This window comes from Cupressus sempervirens, chromosome 7 (assembly GCF_028749045.1).
Source record: "Cupressus sempervirens isolate cs-2001-9-10 chromosome 7, ASM2874904v1, whole genome shotgun sequence".
Lineage (NCBI taxonomy): Eukaryota > Viridiplantae > Streptophyta > Pinopsida > Cupressales > Cupressaceae > Cupressus > Cupressus sempervirens.
The window spans coordinates 267,077,259-267,085,702 of NC_143124.1; positions in this window are offsets into that span (position 1 = coordinate 267,077,259).

The following is an 8,444-nucleotide window of genomic DNA, read 5'->3' on the forward strand; positions in this document are numbered from 1 at the left end:
AATCCCACATGAACAATCCATTTAGTTACTTACACATTTAATAATGATTGATTACTCTACATTAAAAAGGCACTTAAAACACATAAGCAAACACAGTCATAAACATGACTAACCACTCCTACCAGAACCTAGTCCAGTGTAGCATGGTAATAGAACATAGTACAATCTCTGCACACATCTTAGGGTAATCACGGAACAACCTCATGATACCACATCGATCCTGATAACCATTGGCACAAACCTCAATGAACCACAAATCACATCATAATCTCAAAGATCAGTCAAAAGCATAAATAAAGCAACTGATAAAGAAACATAAATCCAAACACCTCAACGGTGTAGACCACTCAAGGTCACAATCATGATCCCATCACAACAAAAGATCAGCAAGGTTGCATCCATCAGGATGACTTATAGAAGTCAAATGAGAGAGGCACTACATGTATCCATATATGTATGTATATATGTATACATAGATGCATGCATGGATACATGCATGCATACATACATGAATACATTTATGTATACGTACATAGATACCTCTATGCATCGATGCATGCATGGATGCATCCATGCATGTTTGCAATCCATACATGCATGCATGTATGTATGCATGCATGCATGGATATGCATACATACAAGATATATACATGTATAGATGTATGTATGTATGCATACATAAATACATAGATGCATACATACATGGATCTATGTATACATGCATACATACATGCATCCATCTATGTATATATACATAGATACATGTATGCATCGATGCATACATTGATGCATACATACATGCATGCATCTATTGATGCATACAAGCATAGATGCATGCATATATCTATGCACGTGTACATGCATATGCATACATACAAGATATATATATGTATAGATGTATGTTTGTATGTATGCATCCACACATAGATGCATACATACATTCATCTATGTATCCATGCATACATACATGCATGCATCTATGTATGACATAGATACATCTGTGTATGTATGTATACATACATAGATGCATGCATCTATGTATACATGTATACATACATGCATGCATCTGTGTATATCTATGCATGCATGGATGCATCCATACATGCATGCATCTATACATACTTGCATCTATGTATATACATGCATGCATCTATGTATGATATAGATACATCTATGTATGTATGGATGGATGGATACATACATATATACACTGCATACATCCATACATGTATACATAGATACATGTATGTATGGATGGATGCATGCATGCATACATACATACATGTATGTATGTATGGATGCATGCATACATACATGCATACGTCTATTGATGCATAAATGCATAGAAGCATGCATGTATGTATGCATTCATACGTGGATGCATGTATGGATGCATGCATACATACAAAATATATATATTTATAGATGTATATATGTATGTATGCATACATATATACATGCATCTATGTATGCATACATACATGCATGCATTCATTTATTTATCCATGCATTGCATACATCCATACATGCATACATAGATACATGTATGTATGGATGGATGGATACATACATACATACACTGCATACATCCATACATGTATACATAGATACATGTATGGATGGATGGATGCATGCATGCATACATACATACATGCATGCATCTATTGATGCATAAATGCATAGATGCATGCATGTATGTATGCATCCATATGTGGATGCATGTATGGATGCATGCATACATACAAAATATATATATGTATAGATGTATATATGTATGTATGCATACATATATACATGCATCTATGTACGCATGCATACATGCATGCATTCATTTATTTATCCATGAATTGCATACATTCATACATGCATACATAGATACATGTATTTATGGATAGATGGATGCATGCATGCATACATAGATATATGTATGGATATATGTATGCATGCATGCAAAATATATATATGTATAGATGTATGTATGCATGTATGCATACATATATAAATGCATCTATGTATGCATACATACATGAATGCATGCATTTATTTATCCATACAAACATACATAGATACATGTATGTATGCATGCATGCATACATACATTCATACATTTCATACATCCATACATGCATACATAGATGCATGTATGTATGGATAGATGCATGCATGCATGCATCCATCCACACATACATGTATCTATCCATGCATGCATAGATGCATGCATGTATGCATGGATGCATACATACATACATACATGTATACATGTATATATCTTTTATATATGCATATGCATGTATTCATACATGCATCTATGCATGGATGTATGTATGCATCCATGCATATCCATACATTTATGTATGCATCCATGCATACATGGATGCATTCTTGCATAGATGCATGTATGGATGCATGCATCCATGCATGTATGCATGCATTGATGTATACATGGATGCATGCATGCATGTATGCATTGCATCCATGCATGCATCTATGCATACATGCATGGATGGATGCATGCATGTATGGATGCATGCATGCATGCATACATACATACATGTATACATGTATATATCTTGTATGTATGCATGCATCCATCCATACATTCATGTATCTATCCATCCATGCATAGATGCACGCATGGATGCATCCATACATAAATGTATACATGTATAGATCTTGTATGTATGCATGCATACATACATGCATGCACCTATGCATGGATGCTACATCCATGCATGCATCTATGGATATATGCATACATACATGTATACATGTATGTATGTATATAGATGCATACATATATATGTATGTATGCATGCATGCATTCATACATACATATATCTATGTATACATTACATACATACATAGATATGCATGCATGCATACATACATAGATATATCTATGTATACATCCATGCATGCATGGATATATCTATGTATGTATGCAATGTATACAGAAATATATGTATGTATGGAGGCATGCATGCATGTATGTATGGATGCATGTATGCATGCATGCATACATAGATATATGTATGGATATATGCATGCATGTATCCATATATACATGTATAGACTGGGTGAATCCACAATAGTGGGTTACACTTTTTACCTAAACTGACACTGAACTCTGAATTTTTAAGAAAACGTTCACTTTCAAATGAAAATTTTCATTTAACGGTTAGGAATTTGAAGATGAAGTAAACTAGAGTCTTTTAGAATTTTGTGTCTAGATTCTAAATCTATTTTTTTAATTTTTTTAAAAATTAATTTTATTGAATTATTTTTTCTCCTATGAAAATTGGTATGATATCAAAAACCTGATTTTTAATGAGTGACACTATTTTTGACACACATAACTTTTTTTTCTACAAGAGATATGAATGTTATTCTTTTGAATTTAGTTTTTTAACATCCATACCTAAACTTTAGAGTTGGTCTTATATCTTTATCATTAATATTTCATATTTAATTGTAGTTTAAAGTTGGCATAACACTAATTTAGACTTACGTGGCTTTTGACACATGTAACTTATTATATATTTACCCAATTTTTAAAATGTAAAATTTGATTGAAAGGTGACTCAAATATGGAGACCGTACATATTTTTCAAAAATTTTATTTTTACATTTACTATTTTTCCATGAGCGTTGAATATCTTAGTTTATCTTTTACAATAAACCTATATTTAATTCATGTTAAAAAATATATACCTAAAAAATTTGAAAAGCACCAAATTCATAGTCATTAGAAAGCTAGTTTAGAGCACTTCAATCATTTACAATTTCAGGTCTTTAGTGCTCCATTTGGACCTGGTAATTCAGCTCCGAAGAAAGGAAATCATTGAAAAAACTTCAAACTATTCATGGGGGCTTCTAACTAGCTAGTTTTGATAGAAACTTAGTTTCTATTGAAACTATTTGTGGTTTAACCATGTAGTTAGCAAACCGTTTACATAGTTCCGATCGAAACTATCCACCTAGTTTCGATCGAAACTAGGAAAGTGGGATAACCCATCTATGTATACATACATATATCTATGTATGTATGTATTTATATATATGCATGTATACATATATATGTATCGATGCATCCATACATGCATGCATCTATGCATGCATTGATGCATACATCCATGCATGCATCTATGTATACATGCATGGATACATACATACATACATACATGTATACATGTATATATCTTGTATGTATGCATGCATACATGCATGCATGCATGGATGCATACATCCATGCAAGAATCTATGTATCCATGCACATATACCTGCATACATGTATGGATGTATGTATATATATGCATGCATACATATATATGTATGGATGCATACATCCATGCATGCATCTCTGTATACTTGCATACATACATGTATGCATCCATCCATCCATACATACATGTATCTATGTATACATACATATTGCATATGCAAGCATGCATGCATGCGTACATAGATATATTCATGCATGCATGCATCGATGTATACATACATGTATCTATGGATGTATACATGTATGTATGTATACATGCATACATACATACAACCATGTAGCTATGTATCCATGCATGCATGTATCCTGTATGTATACATGTATGAATGCATCCATCCATACATACATACATAGATACATCTATGCATGCATGCATGTATATATAGATATATATATGTACATACATACATATGCATGCATGCATACATGTATATACATACATACAAGATACACGTATATACATAGATATATGTATGTAAGTATGGATGCATGTATATACATAGATACATGTATGCATGCATAGATATACATGGATACATGTATGTATGGATTGATGCATGTATATACATGTATACATGTATGGATGCATGCATGCATATACATGGATACATGTGTGTATGGATGGATGCATGTACATGCATACATACATAGATAGATATATGTATGTATGCATGCATGCATATACATGAATACATGTATATATGGATGCTTTCATATACATAGATACATGTATGTATGTATGGAAGGATGCATGTACATGCATACATACATAGATAGATACATGTATGTATGCAGAAGCATCGAAAGGTATAAGGGAAATTTTGTGTCACCCAAAAAAAGAGTACTTTGACTTAGTTTTAGTTTCATTTGTTTTCATTTCTGGATACCCATTTTGTTCAAATAAAGGTTCTAACTCTCATAGATCCACTATTAGTGTTCTAGGTTAGAATATTTGAGCACTGTAAGATACGCAAAAATAATTTAAAAATAGTAGTATGTAATTGAGCCATCATTTTGGTGAACTAGGAGGTGTAAATTGGTCAGATGATTGTATATATGCATGCATACATCTATACATACATGCATACATACATAGATACATGTATGTATGGATGTATGCATGCATGCATGCATGTATACATACATTGCATACATACATAGATATATCTATGCATGCATGCATGTATACATAGATATATATATGTACATAGATACATGCATGCATACATACATGTATACATGTATGTATGCATCCACACGTGCATACATTCATGCCAGATATATGTATGTATCGATGGATGCATGCATACATGTATACATACATAGATACATGTATGTATGGATGGATGGATGCATGCATGCATCCACACATATATCCATACGTACTTACATACATGCAAGATATATGTATGTATGGATGGATGCATGCATGTACACAAATATATCTATGCATGCAATCATGTATACATAGATATATATATATTTACATACATACATATGCATGCATGGATACATACATATATATGTATGCATGCATATATATGCATCCGTACATGTATACATGTATGTATCTATGTATGCATCCATACGTGTACACATACATGGATGCATCTATGTATGCATGGATGGATACATACATGGATGCATCTATGTATGGATGTATGCATGCATGCATACATACATAGATGGATATATGTATGTATACATAGATACATATATGTATGGATGGATGCATGCATACGTCCATACAAACATGTAAGATAGATGTATGTATGTATGGATGCATGCTTACATGTATACATACATAGATATATGTATGTATACACAGATACATGTATGTATCGATGAATGCATGCATGCATGCATACATACATGTATGTATGTATCTATGCATCCATACGTGCATACATACATGCAAGATATATGTATGTATGGATGGATGCATGCATGCATGCAAACATACATATATCTATGTTACATTGCATACATACATAGATATATGTATGCATGCATGCATACATAGATATTTATATATATGTATGCATGCATGCATACATATACATACATACATACATGTATGCATGCATACATATATATCTATGTATGCATGCATGCATTATATATACATACATACATACATGTATGTATGTATGAATGCATGCATGCATGCATGCATACATACACATATATGTATGTTTGCATGCATGTATATGCATACATACAAGATACATGTGTATACATAGATACATGTATGTATGGATGGATGCATGCATATACATAGATACATTTATGTATGTATGGATGGATGCATGTACATGCATACATACATAGATAGATACATGTATGTATGTATGCATGCATATCCATAGATACATGTATGTATGGATGGATGCATATACATGCATCCATCCATACATACATACATGTATCTATGTATATGCATGCATTCATCCATACATACATGTATCTATATATATGCATGTATCTTGTATGTATGCATATGCATGGATTCATGCATGCATATACATGGATTCATGTACATGCATACATACATAGATAAATACATTTAGGTATACATCCATAGATACATGTATGTATGAATGGATGCATGCATACATACATATACATGCATACATACATGCATGCATCTATGTATACATGCGTACATACATAGATACATGCATGTATTGAAGCATGCATGCATATACATGGATACATAGATAGATAGATACATGTATGTATGCATGCATGCATATACATGGATACATGTATGTATGGATGGATGCATGTTTACATACATATACATGCATACATACATGCATGCATCTATGTATACATGCGTACATACATATATACATGCATGTATGGATACATGTATGTATGCATGCATGCATATACACGGATACATGTATGTATGGATGGATGCATGTGCATGCATACATACATAGATAGATCAATGTATGTATGCATGCATGCATATACATGAATACATGTATGTATGAATGGATGGATGCATGCATGCATGCATATACATAGATACATATATGGTTGGATGGATACATGTATGTATGGATGGATGCATGCATACATACATATAAATATATATTTACATGCATGCATTTATGCATACATGCTTACATACATAGATACATGCATGGATGGATGTATGCATGCATGCATACATCATACATATATGTATCTATGCATTGATGCATGCATGCATTCATAGATATATCTATGCATGGATGCGATGTATGTATGTATGCATACATCATACATAAATGAATGTATGTATGCATGCATGAATGCATAAATGCATAGATATGTATGTATGCATGCATGCATACATAAATACATGTATGTGATGCAAGAGCATCCAGAGGTATAAGGGAAATCCTATGTCAACCAAAAAAAAAAGGTACTTAGTATCGGTTTCATATGTTTTCATTTTTGGATACTCATTTGGGTCAAATAAAGGTTCCAACTCTCACAGTTTCACTATCAGTGTTCTAAGATAGAGTATTCAAACACTTTGGGAAATATGTAAATGTCAAAAAATAGGAGTATGTAATTGAGCCATCATTTTGGTGAAATAGAAGGTGTAAATTGGCCAAATGATTGTCCTTGTAATTTAGAGCATTCCAAAAAAAGAATCAGGTCAAAAGGCCCCATGGTTTGAAAGTTATTGCAGTTTTTTAATTTTTGGAGACATCCTAAGAATGCTTCAAAGTGAGGATAGGGGCATTACATGACCTCAAAAAGGGCCAAAAAATAGGGGACGATTGAAGCTAGTCCACAGGGCTATAGAGTGCTTCGAGAGCTTTTCGAAAATGTAAAAGGTTTGTCAATCAGAGCTACGGTTCAAAAGTTATGCCCCCTATAAGTTCGGTTACCATTTCTAGATTCTTCTAGATTTGTGTTGACTTCTAACATAGCTTCTAGAGCCTTCTATTTGGTTAGTAGATGCCAACTAGCACTTTCTAGAATTTACTCCTAATCCTTAACCCTTCAGGGTCTATTTAAGAACATTTCTAGCATTGTAAAAGGCAGTTTGGAGTGGAGTTTAAAAGGAGGTACTAAAAGGAGAAATTATCTCCAGATTATTATTGTTGTAAGTCCTTAGGTAATGTTTTGAAGTCTATTTTCTTTGTACTAAATGTAA